At 41.8% G+C, this 15,181-nt stretch overlaps 1 long non-coding RNA gene across 1 annotated transcript; it reads right to left on the reverse strand.

Moving 5' to 3' along the window:
• Positions 1-4,545: 4,545 nt before the first annotated feature.
• On the reverse strand, positions 4,546-5,031 carry LOC115385759 (uncharacterized). Its single transcript, XR_003931166.1, has 4 exons — positions 5,016-5,031; positions 4,851-4,942; positions 4,705-4,755; positions 4,546-4,563 (listed from the first exon to the last, which is right to left on the reverse strand). It is a non-coding gene; the product is annotated as an uncharacterized LOC115385759 (long non-coding RNA).
• Between the last annotated feature and the right edge of the window lie 10,150 nt (positions 5,032-15,181).

Here is a 15,181-nt window from a genome sequence, read left to right on the forward strand (position 1 = left end):
ACGGTTTTCTGACCGTGTTACCGTGGTGGACCTGTTATATTTAGGAACGTTTTAGGAACAAATTAAGATCTTTCAAGGTTTGTGCATTTTTATAGCTGTTTGGAAATTCTCGTTTTTGTTTATGTTTGTTCAATAAATGTCAAATGAAGAACTTTGTGGAGGACAAACTTCTTTTCTTGGAAACACGCGTCAGCCATAAGCTCCTGTGGATGGTTTTATTGGAAAACCTACTACACTGACTTTATACTGATTTTTCGTGTGTTTGACTGGTGACAGTAGTGATGCATATACAATGGGGGAAATAAGTATTGAACGCATTAACTGTTTTGTCATTACATTTATTTCCAAAGATGCAATTCATGTGACATTTCTTCCAGACACTGGTATTAACTCAAATAATCCACATGAAAAGAAATCACAACATTCAAATCCATAAATAGTTATGTGGAATTAAGTGCAATAACACAGGAAAAAAGTATTGAACACACCATGGGAAAGCTGTATAATTTGTCAAGGAAAGGCACCATACCATCTCACACCTGAAAGTAATTAGTCTTTGTACTTCCTATAAGTGCAAACCAACATCAGCTGGGTTAGTGCTAATTGATGGCCCTATAAACAGGTTGTTTTTTCACCAAGTAGTCAAACAAGACACATCTCATGATGGGTAAAAGCAAGGAGCTCTCTCAAGACCTTCGCAGCCTGATTGTTGCTCAGCATCAGAATGGAACTGGTTACAGACTTATCTCAAAGAATCTGAGTATTCCAGTAAGCACCGTTGGGGCCATTATCCGCAAGTGGAAGAAGCATCACCTTATCATCAACAGGCCGCGCACAGGAGCTCCTCGCAAGATTTCTGACCAGGGAGTCAGAAAGATGGTCAGAAGAGTTGTCAAAGAGCCAAGGACCACCCGGAAAGCACTCCAGCAAGACATGGAGGCAGCAGGTACAAGTGTTACAGAGAAAACGATAGGCAATGCACTCCACCGCCATGGCCTCTATGGACGCTCAGCCCGCAAGACTCCGTTCCTCAAAAAAAGGCATGTTGAAGCTCGTCTAAAGTTTGCTAAACAGCATCTGGATAAGCCTGTGGAATACTGGGAGAATGTTGTCTGGTCAGATGAGACCAAAATTGAACTTTTTGGCTGTCATACTACACACCATGTTTGGAGGAGAAATGGCACTGCACATCACCCAAATAACACTATACCAACAGTGAAGTTTGGTGGTGGAAACATCATGGCATGGGGTTGTTTCTCATCTCGTGGTACTGGCAGACTTCATATAATTGAAGGAGCAATGAATGGAAACATCTATCGGCAAATTCTTGAGATGAACCTCCTGCCATCCACCAGGATGATGAAGATGAGACGGGGCTGGACCTTTCAACAGGACAACGATCCGAAGCACACGGCAAAGTTGACTCTCGAATGGTTTAAAAAAAAGAAAATCAATGTGTTAGAATGGCCCAGTCAATCACCTGACTTAAATCTGATCGAACATTTGTGGAAAGAACTAAAGATAAGGGTTCACCAGAGGGCACCAAAGAATATTCAGGATTTGAAGACAATCTGTGCGGAGGAATGGGCAAAAATCACACCTGAGCAGTGTGGGCGATTAGTTCATACATACAACAAGCGTCTGGAAGCAGTCATTGCAAACAAAGGCTTCTCCACAAAGTATTAAACAAGTCTCAGATAGTGTGTTCAATACTTTTTTCCTGTGTTACTGCACTTAATTCCACATAATCACTATTTATGGATTTGAATGTTGTGATTTCTTTTCATGTGTGGATTATTTGAGTTAATACCAGTGTCTGGAAGAAATGTCACATGAATTGCATCTTTGGAAATAAATGTAATGACAAAACAGTTAATGCGTTCAATACTTATTTCCCCCATTGTATTGATACTCCCATCAGGCTGTCCAGGTCAGAGGGGAAGTCCATAGTGTGGACAGAAGTAAATAGGAAGTGGCAGCTGCGTTGGGACACGGAAGGAAGAGGAAGACACCTTTACGGCATACAGAAGGAAGTGGGGAGCACGAGGATGGGAGGAGGCAGCAGGAAAGAAGAGACAGCTATTACAAGGCTGAGAATTGGACACACATACCTGAATAGCACAAAGCAGCTGATAGGGAGACATCCTACAGGACTCTGTGATTCATGTCAGGAGCCAGAAACAGTGGAACATGTGCTAGTGAATTGCAGGAGGTATTATCAGGAAAGAAAGAAGATGATGACTGGATTAAGACAGAAGGAATGGAGGAGGGATGAGGGAAATATTGAAGTGGGGAAGAAGTGGAGGACATTTGAGTACTTTTCTAAGAGAAACGGCACTACAAGAAGAGTGTAATAACAGTATAAGATAGAGAGGGAACGATCAGCAGATGGCGGGAGTGCAACCGTTTGGGATGCAAGCTGCCATTAAACTCCAAGGAAGAAGAAGAAGAAGAGAAAGACAGAGAGACCTGGGGCAGGAGCGAAGAAAACAGAGACCCGAGGGCCACCAGAGGGACCCTGAGACGGAATCAGAGGGACGGCGGACCGAAGAGGAAGAGTGAGAACTTCCTGGGCAGCGGCAGGAAGCGTTGTGGGAGCACAGGAGGGGGGAGAGTGCAAACCCCCTCCTTCCAGCTAAGTTTTCCCCTCATGGCTTTTGTTGGTGGTTGTGGGTCAGAGCCACAGCTTGCTGTTTCGTGCGTGGTGTGCTGCAGTGTGTAGTGCCAGTGGCTCTAGCCCGACCAACCCCGAGCAAAGCGCAAGTGCTCGACGCTTGCCGCTGCCCCCCTTTGTAGTGACAGCCGTCCTACCCTGCCCCCTCATACAGGTCCCTTCTCTGTCTGCGTGTGAGAGAGGGAGAGACACGCGTCGAAGAAGGAGGTGTCCACCGGCCCCTGTCCACCCACCTGATGCCCACAGCAGGAGAGGAGCGGAGCACCAAGGACTCGGACCTGGACCCCACGTTCACTGGATATATTTATTAGATTTTAGAGTTTTTGGTTCGGCGCCATTTTAAGGACTTTTTTTTTTGTTTTTATCTTTGAAATGAATAAATCCAATTTTAGAGACACTTGCTCCCAGTGTTGCATGTTTAATTTATTCAGAGGAACTCCCCATTGTGACCTAAGTAAACTGGGGCTCTCCGCCCCGTGACACTTGCATTTTATTTTGGTAAAGAGACACAAGAAGAAACAGAAGTAGTACATCTGATTCAGCAAAATGGCCGCCATCAGCGTGCTCATGTTTTCTAGGATGGAAAAAGGATCTAAATCATAACAGAAGACTCACTTTGGGATCTGTTTACATGGACCAATTGGACACAAGTGCACAAAACACACCTCTGTTCCAGGAGGTGTATCGAAGCTTGTGAAAGAGGTGTGATCACCCTGAAGGGCCCATTGGAACGGCACCGCTGTTAGCTTTCAGTCAAAACAAACAGTAAATCTCTCATGTTCATGAATTCGTACAAATTATGGACAATAGAACTATTTTCTTTCTGCTATCTCAGTGCTGTTAGAGGTGGATTTTTACTTACTTTAGAGGAATATTTAACTTCTTGATGACTCTTCACTATTAGAGTTGAAGACAAAGATTTGTGCTTTCTCCTGCACAGTTACCAGGAGTTACCAGAATCTCTGCTTCAATTAAAATAACATTTTCATTGGAATTCTTTAATTTTTTTCCCTCTGTAAACACAACCAGTTTATGAAAATAAAATAACCTTTAAATTATCCCGTTGTGGGAAATCCAGTCATCACCGCAGCTCCACATTGAACAAATATGAAACAATAAGAATTAAAGAAGACTTTATTCAGATTAAATTTAATATACCAAAAGTTAAGTAAGACAACATTAATTACATTGCAACATCATTGCATTTTCGACAGTGCTTGTGCTGTAATCACTCTGATCGTGAGCCGTATGTATTCAAGTATAAAAGACAAAAAAAAAATAAAATAGTTCCAAAGTGAACAAGTGACAAAACAGAAATGATAAAACAATAGTAATCAACAGAACAGTTGCAGACTTCATGTAAAGAGTGCAGATTTCAAATTACAATCCTCTAATAATCACAACAAACTTTGACTGATGTGACAATTGATATGAAACTGGAAACAAAAAAAAAAGAAAATAAAGACAGAATCTATCAATCAACCAGACATTTTCACATCAAACATGTGGAATGAAGCCTCTTCCTCCACACACCGTCCTCCACACAGTGTGTATTCTGTGCATGAGGAGCAGCTCCTTGTTTCAACCACCAGGCTTGATCTGGTTTCAGTCGCTTTTCATGTTTTAATCAGAACCTGTGATTCTCAGACTCTGCTGTGGTTTCCAGTCCTGAAGATGAGGCTCCACTGGCATCACTGACACTCATTTATGGCTTCTCCTTCCTCCGTCCTAAAATTCAGTTCAAGTTTGGAATTATAACACAGTTTTTCCACATAATTTTCACAGAATGGAGAGACTTCCCTTTATTTCTTATTCTGCGTACTCACATCATTCATGAAGATCATCAAGCTGGTGGGATGTGACATTGATGCAATCCTGAGCTGGTTCACCTGTATTGATATCACATAAATTTCCATCAGTACTATTTGATCATGTTTCTCTGTTCAGCACTTCCTTTTCACTGAGGTCGCTGCAACAAGCTCAAGACTCAACCTGGACTTTATTTCATAGAAGGTTTGTGTCAGACTGACCGTTTGCAGGGTTTCCAGGGCGTCTGAGGGATTCATAAAGAGAAACATCACCTAGAAGAAGTCAAAGAAATGCAGATCAGACACTTCAGCAAGCAGTTAAAGTCAGATCAGATGATATTAGGAGAGTATTAATTCTCAAAGTGGACCGTGCAGGAGAGAGGAGTAAAGTTGACTTTCACTCTGGGTCACTGGCTGGTTTGTCGCAGAGCTTTGATTGACATACAAAGACTCAATACGTCTGAAAATGAAGCAAATGATTCAGGAACATGCAGCTTATTGCAATTAAAACCAGAGATGAGCGTCATACCAACCTGCTGCAGCATGACCCTGGAAAACAAATCAATTATATCAAACCATACTGTGCAGAAAGTTGTTTACATTGTAGAAATCTAAATCCATCATGTCATATCTTGCTTGAGGTTATAAATTTAAAATCAACTCACTCCTTTTGCATTTGCACACAGCAGGCAGAGGATGAAAATAAGCAAAACTCCACAAACCAGCCCAAAGATCAACCAGACGTGGAATGAAGAGCTCTCAGATCTGGACACTGCAACAATGAATATTAATGAAGATTAATGGTTGGAGGCATTTATCAGGATAGTGACCATATTTGGTAACTTTCTGTTATTTAAACTCATGTAATCGAAATAAATAGCACATAAAAACATGGAAATATGTTCAGTTTAATGGTCTCCAACACATTTTATTACATATAAAAGGCACAGAGACATGTTTAATCACACTCACTATGAAGATATATTGTCAGAGTGTATTTAGTCTCAATGTGGATCCATATTTTCAGTTGTCATGTATTTGGAAGCTCTTGATTTGTATCCTATCAAGAGTTAACATCACAAAGAAGTAAGAATTTTTTGAGAGACCATGTAAAAAGTTAGTCACCTTTCACAGCCATCCAGCTTTGTGCTGATTCTCTTCCATTGTACTGACACTTGTAGAAACCTTCATCTGATTCTGACACTGCAGAGATCTTCATCTCTCCTCGTCTCTCATTTCAATGACTTTGTTATTTTTGTAGAAAAACACATCAGAGGGAATATTTCCAGTCTTCATGACACAGAGGAGAGTTACAGACTCTCCCACAGGTACAGGATACACAGGGCTCACCAGGATAACGCCATCAGCTGGAAAACAAGTTCAGTTCATTCATTAGAAGGTGAGATGATGAGGATGGAAAATACACACTAATAAGTTGGTGTTTTTCATCCATCTGTCCATCTTCTGTAGCGCTCCATCATACTGAATGTTCCAGGCTGCTGGAGTTAAATCTCAGCAGACTCTGGGTGAGGGCAGAGGACACGCTGGACAGTTCAACACTTCATCACAGGACAGAAAATCAAACACATTCACGTCACACCAGCTTTGATTTTCATTCAATTTTTCTTTGTTTTTGAAATTACACTTTGAGCTGCAGTTTAGGGATCAAAAGTCCTTTACAAATACAATCTTAGTCAACAATTTCAAGAAACTCTTTCTGTCTGAAACAGTCCTGATCAGGTGAAAAAAAAAAAAAAAAAGGTTCAAATTTCCAACAAGGAGAGAAAAAACAACTCACAGTGTGTGGAGATATTGACGGCATTGCTGAACACTGTTCCAGACTCACACCAGTACACAGCTTTTCTTGGAGCCTCATTCTTAATATATGTTGATCCATTGATTGTAGCTGGAGGAAGAAAGCTCAACAGCGAGTCGTCAGTCAGAAACTGGATCAGCCTCCACTGGGAAGAGTTTCCTTCACATGTCAGTGAGAGAGATTCAGAGGTGAAGTGTTGGACTCTGTCAGGATTCACTGTGAGAGACGCTGATGGATGAACACCTGGACAAAACATCAAGGCTCAGTGAAGGATGGCATTTCTATTGTGGCTGCTGGAAGACAACAGTTCAAGTGTTCCAGAAAGACAAACTGACCTGAAGACCAGACAAATGTGGGACGACTGTATTGTGTAAATCAGCGGATCCCCTCGTCCAGCTGAACATGCATATCCTGCTGTGTGTGTCTGTCCATGAACTGTGAAGGAATTGTTTGCTGTCCCACTGCTGGTACCAGGTAGAGGCTCATAGGTGTAGGAATCCTGAGAGTTTGGAACAGCTTTGAACCAGTAGAAGCTCCACCCTGCTGACGGAGGCTCAGTGTGACAGATCAGAGTGACTGAAGCTCCAGGAATCAACCATGATGGAGACACAGAGAGGACGAGCTTCAGTCCTGAAGGAGAGAGGTTATTTTCTCAAATTAAAATGTAATACATGTTGGCCTGGATGTGGTTCAAAAAGAACAAAAACATTTTTTGGAACATTTTGTCACAAAGTACATTGTTAAACTTCCGTTTCTCCGCCTCAATTTCTTTCTTTTCTTTCTTTCTTTCATTGTTGAAGTTGGAAGAGACAGACAACAGAATTCAATCATCATATTTATTCATCCATAAGCTACAACAGATGAAGTGTTTTCCACCCCTTCGGGAAGTCTGTTTCCCCCTACCAGAAGCAGAGCGCCCTCATGGCTTCCCCTCAGCCGAGTCAGAACAAGCACCAGAGAGCCCCGAGCTCTTCACTGATTCCAACTTCACACCTGTCATCAGGGTCCTCCTTATTGCATAATATATTTCCTTCCTCTGGATCTCATTCACTCCTGTTCTTATCAGTTGGCTTCATCAGCAGGTGGGCTCCGTCTCCTCTGCCCTCCAGCTGGTTGGTGCCAAATAGTCAGTTTCTTCCTGGTCTCTGCCCTAAATCTCACCCTCATAAGTTCCTTTACTGTAACACCAAACTAAACCTCCAAACAAAAGACCCCAGGAAAGCATCTCAGTTGACCTGATCTTCATGCTCACAACCCTCTGCACTCATGGCTCTCACATTCAGAGAAGTCTACAGGTCTGCATCCACTGAAAACTAACCATGTGTGGAACTTAGTGCTGAACCTGAAATAATATGACAAATACTGCAGATTGTTTCTCATCCAAGAATCAATCAAGAATCAAGATATTTATTGTCACTGTGCAGAGCATAACACAATTTTGATCAGCAGCTCTCTCAAAACACAGAACATACAGTAAAAGACATCGAGAATAAAGTCTGAATAAATAAGTTTTAAAGCAGAATAAAATGACTGGTTCACAGTGAAATTAAATCTTTCAGTCCTTTCATTGTCTGTATGCTTGATCTGTCACGTTTGAAGTCAACCAGCTGACGCACACACACGATTTATGATACAATAACTTGACCTTAAACATGTCAAATCTCATACACAGAGGCAAATGTGACCAAACAGGATCATTTAAATTTTAAAATCCCTTCTGATACTTGGTCTGCAGTCAGCTCCAACCAGCTCATGTCAATCTATAGTAAAGTTACACTTCAATATCAACATTCGCAAAGCTCAACATGCTCCAGACATCTCAAATAAATGGAAATGAATTAAACTAAACTTCAGAATCTGATCAGCATGTATTTGTTTGCTTTGCTTGAATATCTTGATGAAGATGTGTTGATATGACTTTTCTAAAACACCAAAACCCAAATGAGAGAATCTATTAAGACAGTGAAATCACTGTGTAATATAATAAAATATTTCTTTCTTCTTAATGGGTGGACTGGCAGCCCAGCAATGTCCTGATATTAGCTAATAGCTACATTGTTATGTTTTATTATCTCATTGAATATCAATCTAACAAAAAGAAGAAAAACCAACAAACATCACTTACGTAACACTGACACTGTGAAGGCTTCACTCCATGTGGTTGAAGAATAAACGTCATCTCTGCTTGTGGCCATACAGTCATACTCTCCGTTGAAGGACTCAGAAGCAGTGAATTGTAACAACTTTTCATTGTCTGGAAGTGATTCTGAATTTCTCCTCCAGTAATACCTCCAGTCAGTCTTCTCTCCTCCCTGGACCTCACATGTCAGAGTGATCTTCTCACCGGAATATCTGAGACCAGCTGGGTTGTCGTGTTATGACAGGCTTGTTGGTGGCTGTTTCCACCAGATATGAGGAAACAAAGACAAACACTTTGTTTGATCAGTATTTCTGTGCTGATCAACACAACAAATTAATTTCTAACAAAATACTGAACTCACATGTTATCCAAATGGTGGCTTCATTACTCAAGTCAGAGAGATAACCTGATGTTTCTCTCACTCCTCTGCACCGGTAAATTCCTCCTTTAGATACCTGGATGACTCCATTGTCCCCAACATTTGTTTCAACTAGTTTCTCCCAGCTGGTTGATGGTGTTCTCCTGTGAACTCATATTTCCATCCATCAGAGTCTCTCACAGAGCAGGAAAGACTCACTGAGCCTCCGACTGAGATGGTTTTGGTGCCTGATGTCAGTGTAGCCCTGGATCTCTCTGTGGATGGAAAAACAACACACGTCTTTAATGAACTCTGAAAACTTTGTTTCTTCATTTTTATCCTGATTTAACTCAAAAACAATTTTTCAATTTATTGTGACTTTATCGTGAAGCACATACATGTATTAACATCCATCTGTGTCTATTTCCAGTTTGTAATTTATTCTGTCAAGTGTTCATTTTTGCATTAATCATTTATTCAGTTTCATAATAAATTAATATGTTAAAGTTCTATTAAAAGACGATCCAAATTTTTTGACATCATCAATATGTTTTTTTTAAAGCAACACAACAGTGACTTTGCGTTGTAATTAGTTACTTTTAAAGTATTGTCAGTCAGTTGTGGAGAGTCCAGCCCTTCTCGAGAGATTGGTTCCAGAGCCCAGGCCTGTGTGGAGGTGAGCCCGACTATAGCTAACTGGTACCTCTCAACCTCCCTCACAAGCTCGGGCTCCTTCCCCCCACAAGGTGACATTCCATGTCCCCAGAGCAGTCTGTGTCTGGGGATCCGGTCGCCAGGCACCCTGCCCGAGGCCGCCACCCAATCCACATGGCAACCTGGCCCCTACGGTTACCTCGGCGGGTGGTGGGCCCACAGGAGGTCAGGCCCATGTCTCCCCTTCGGGCTGAGCCCGGCCGGGCCTCATAGGCAAAGGCCCGGCCACCAGGCGCTCGCTTACAAGCCCCAACCCCAGGCCTGGCTCCAGGGTGGGGCCCCAGCTGCGCCATACCCATACCGGGCAACGTAACCTTTGTTATTTTTCTCTGCATAGGGGCTTTTAAACTGCTCTCAGTCTGACCCGTCACCCAGGATCTGTATTTGAACCCAGGAACTTGTTGCTGTGAGGTAAGAGCACTAATCACTGCACCACCATGCAGTGGAAGAGAATAATATTAGTCAAGAATCAAGTTTGACAGTACTGACACCACAGGATCAATACAGCTTATATTGTCTGTCAGAATGATGATAAAATGATAAAATGAAGAAGAGAGAGTTCTGTTCAACTGTTGTTGGTCATGTTGATAAATGTTCAGGACTCACCTGCGACAGTAAAAGAGACTGTGTTACTTTTCTGTGTTTCAGATGACCACTTGTGATGACCAACACAATCATATTCACCACTATTGTATGTGGATATTATTCGGAACATGTAGTAATTAGTTCCTTGGTAATCAGGAGAGCATTGTTGTTGATCTTTGTAGAAACTGTATTCCCAGCCTGCCTCTGCTCCTTCAATGTCACATGTCAGAGTAACAAACTCTCCAATGAAAAGTCGACCAGCCAGGGTCAATCTTCAGCACAGCACCAAGAAACAAATAGAAAACAAAGCACACAGGCAGCGCTGGAGTCCTCATACAAAACCCACACATGCACAGGGACAACATGCAAACTCCACATGGAAAGCTCCCTGGACTGGACAGTTTTCACTGTGAGGTGGAGCACCAGCCAACATGCATCCAGTCAAAACACACTGACTCCTGTAGAAGTAGCTGATACAACAATGACATTTTTAAAGGTTGTTGTTCATCAGTCATTCATGTAAAAATAACAACAATGAAATAAATATCAATAACTTAAATAAAAGGCAACCGTAAGAAAAGAGAGAGTGTGAATGAATCACCTGCAGCACAGCCTCTGCAGAGCAGGACACAAAACACTGAAATAAAGATGAAACATGAAGACATTAGAGCTTCAGTGACTTTGACTGGTTGGTGTGTAACATTAACTTGAATCCCAATAATGAGAAAATCCAACAAGTGAAAGAAACTCAGCTCTTCTCATGAAACCCGACTGCTGGTCTGTGTGAAGTGAAGAGAAGAAGTGTGTGAAATACTCACAGAAAAACCACAGATGAGAGAATAACCTGCCTCCCATTCTGACATGCAGCCTTTATCACAGGAAGTCTTTGTGTGAAGAAGAAAAGATCAGCATTAGAGACAAAAGAAGAACTGTCAGGAAACATAAATGACATCATAGCAATTCTGCATTTTTACCTCCTTCAGTTGTTTTTGTCATCCTAACAGGATGGACGCAGCATTGAGAAGGTGTGAAAAGATTTTAATCTGACTTCATGAAAAAACAACATGCTGACCTGCCAAATAAGGACGTGAAATCAGCTCAGTTTTCACATTTGAGTCCATTTAAACTGCAGTTACTCCTTAAATATTCAACAACTGAATGAATTTGAAGGTGGAGAAAACCAAATGCAGTTTGATTCAATCAGCTAATTTAAAGACATTTAGTTACATGTTTCCATAAATTAGTTGTGCAAATGTTGGAAAGTAATTCATTACCATTTTTTTCAATTTAATAAACGTTTGCCATCCCTATAATCATTCAATGAGAATGATTCAGAGTTCCAGTTGAAGGATGAACACAGCTGATGGCAAAGTTCATTAAAGTTACAGTAAATTTAATGCTCTGACTTTCAAGTTCTCTCAGAAACTTTTTAATGAGAAAACCATTTAGTTTCTGTCTGAAAGTAAGTTGGAAAAAGCTGAATGCCATTTCTCAGAATTATGCTGGAGTTTGCAAACAAACACTGTTCTGGAGTAAAAATAGACATCATGTTAATGTGTGTGAGATTTCCTCTTTCTTCACCGCCAGCAAAAAAAAAAAACGTTTAAACAGTCATTGTGGTGCAGTCAGGTCTTTTTCACTTCTGTACCTTCTATCAGAAGCTGTATTGTTTCACTTTTATTGAAGTTAAAAAGTTAAATAAGTCTTTTTCACACATGGATCTGAATTTCTAGTTTTATCATGACTGTCTTGATGTGATCCTCCTGATGATTTTTTTCCTTTCATGAAACTTCAATTCAAAGACACAAAACCAAACAATCAGACAAAGAAGAAAAAAAAAGAGATTACATCCAAATCAGTGAACAAACTGAGAAAGCACAGTGGTTTTCATCTATCAAATGATCGTTCGCCATATGAAAGACACTGATCGTTTGATAAATGAGGGCCAGTGACATTTCCTAAAATAGCTCCAAAATATTTCTTTTTAAAAAAAGTTCAATATTCACACTACTAGTAAAAACAAGAGGCCAGAGATCTACAAGGCTAATTAATCCACCAAGAATTAATACAAGATCAAAACTGATCATCAAAGTTCTCATCATACTCACTGATCTCAGTTCTGCTCAGCAGATGTTGGAAATCCACTGAACTCTTTCACCAATCTGTGGAAAATATCTACTTCTTGAAGATTTCATGTGAAAACTGAGAGTCTCTATCATGGAGAGTCCCATTAATGTGACTCAGAGGCGTCTGACTCGTCTTCTGAACGTTGAGCTGAGCTTCTGGTTTCATCAATTCTCTCACAGGAAGCCAAAAGAGACACGTTGAAAATGACAGATGAAGTTCAGCCTCCTCTGCCTGCAGCTTTCAATGACAGGAACAGAAGGAAGTGGACAGTTTGCAGCAGTAATCAGATTACTTTTTCCACACATGTTCACTTTGCCTGCAGTCTTTCAGCTGCTGGAAATGTGGCAGCTTGTAATACTGAGATCTAACTGGCTAAAAACAGACACATTTTTGAACATTGGATGAGAATCAGTCAATTTTCTCATCATGGATCAATCTGAACGTTTGTCATCAGATTTTTACCGTTTGTGATGTTTCTCTGCACAGAGGTTGTAATCAGCCGAATTGATCTCCTGTCCAGTCGTTTCTTTACTGCTGTGACTTCAGCCAGCAGAGGCAGGGACATCTGGGCCACCGGCAACCGGGGGAAACACTACCATTGGCTGGGGAGATAGCACCTACCCACGAGACAACAACGGGGTAAAATCGCTGGGGACGGCGCTATCAGCGCTGAGTGGTGGCCCGGCGGGTGCCTCCCTCCATGAACCCTCCAGCCTGTGAATCCCTGAAGAGAGCCAAGACACTGCTAGCTGCCAGCATGGTGTGGCCGGCCGATGTTCCCGGTGTTGCTTGGGGACCTGGTCAAATGCATGAACACTGTAAATGTTATTATTGACAAGTAAATGATATACAAACACCATAGAACCAGTTGACAGCAGGCCATCACATTATCACAACACCAGTCCTGGGCTCTCAGTCAGCCTCGCCCCCTCGTTGTCTTTTTTGTCTCTGGCTCAAAAATTCCATCATGTCAGCCTCCGAGCTGGCCCCATTTGATGATAATAGAAAGAAAAGGGTGACGTCACGAATGGTTGCCACTTGGTTCTGAGTCATGTTGTGGCTGCAGATATCTCCTGCAGCGATGCCGTGTGGATGGGAGAACAAGGAGAGAAACAATGGCTGTGTCACGTGTGGACAGGATCCGGGAGGACAGCAGTGTCTGCTCATGAATTCCATTGACTTCATAATATGAAGCTCAGAATAGAAACATTTTTAGCCTCGATTCAGCAACGTTTCATGGTTCGGCCACTCTGCCTGTGTTTTCAAAATATACATCTACATTTGCTTCCAAAACAAATCTCCTTGGAGGAACTTTTTCTCTTCATGTTTCAATATGTGTGATTTTGGTCAGTTTAGCAGATTTCAGCTGATTTTACTGTATAATTTGATGGAACGATGAATCTTGACACTGACTGAAAAAATGTAGAAACTAGCAGCCTGAACCCCATCATCTGGTCCATCAAGACTTTATGATAGCTATAATTCAGTCTGTCAGTGAGACCAAATTACATGAATGAGAAAGTTTGTGGTTCATGTCTGTTCTGTGGTTTTCCTGTCAGTTTCAGCTCTACTTCTCTTTTTGGCTGCTCGAGTCGGACGTCATCGCAGAAGTTCATGTGAGTGAAAACATGAGTCAGTTTCCATTATCTACATTGAATTCCAGTTCTTAAATTGTTTATTGTATTGCTTGTTTTAATATCGTTAAACCTGAGTTCCACCTGAGTTGTCCTGGTGAAGTCCTGTGAACAGGAGCATTATGGGCTTGAACCAAATCAACTCCCTCCGGCGGGAGGGATCGTTATTATATCTGTTTAAATGTGTTATATTTTAAATTGTTCTTATTTACTTGGTTAATTGTTTTGTTTGAATGATTATTGCGTGCAAATGAGTTCAACCTGTTTTAGATTTAATGCATCACCTTCTTCCACCCCTGTCCCTGTCCCTCCTCCACCATCATCCTCATTCTCATCTGGCCACTGCTTCCTCTCAGCTCCTCCTGTTTTCAAGTGCATTTGACACTATCCTACCACACGTTCTCAAACAAAGCTGGAGGGGTTGGGTCATGTCAAGTCAGTCACTTTTATTTATATAGCACAATTACAAACGGCTTCGCCGTACCAAAGTGCTTCACAAGGACAATGAGCAAACAATCAGCAATCAGAGAAGTGAAAAGGTGAAAAGGTAAAAAGTCAAATTAATAAACAATCATTAAAACATCTCAAAATCAGACACAAAAAACTAAAAACAAGGTAAGACCTAGCTGAAGGCCAAAGAAAAGAGGTGGGTCTTCAGGAGGGATTTAAAAATTCCCACAGACTCAGCTGCTCGGATGTGGAGGGGAATGGAGTTCCAGAGTCTGGGGGTCGCCACAGAAAAGGCTCTGTCCCCCCTGGTTTTTAACCTAGACCTGGGAACAGCAAGAGGGCGTTGATCAGCCGACCGTAACGCTCTAGACGGGTGAAGGGGTGGAGAAGATCGGCCAGGTACGGTGGGGCAAGCTGGTGAAGTGATTTAAAAACTGTTGGAAGGATTTTAAAGTCAATGCGGCAGCGGATGGGGAGCCAATGAAGGGAAGCGAGAACCGGGGTGATATGAGCATGTTTCTGGTGCAGGTAAGGAGTCGAGCGGCAGAATTCTGGACAAGCTGCAAGCGGTGAAGTTGGGTTTTATCAATACCGGTGTAAACTATTGCAATAATCCAAGTGAGAGGTGACAAAGGCGTGCATGGCCTGCTCTACCCCTGCCTGGGGAAGGTACGCTTTAATCCTTGTCAAAGTCCTCAGATTGAAAAAACATCTTCTGACAACTCCGCTGATCTGCTGCTCGAACTTGAAGGAACTGTCAAAAATCACGCCCCGATTCCTAACAGCTGGCTTGGACTTCATGGCAAGAGGACCCAGGGCCTTGGAGTAAAGAGTGTTGAATAATTATATTGTATTCTTCATATTATGTATTCTTC

This window comes from Salarias fasciatus, unplaced genomic scaffold (genome assembly GCF_902148845.1).
Source record: "Salarias fasciatus unplaced genomic scaffold, fSalaFa1.1, whole genome shotgun sequence".
NCBI lineage: Eukaryota > Metazoa > Chordata > Actinopteri > Blenniiformes > Blenniidae > Salarias > Salarias fasciatus.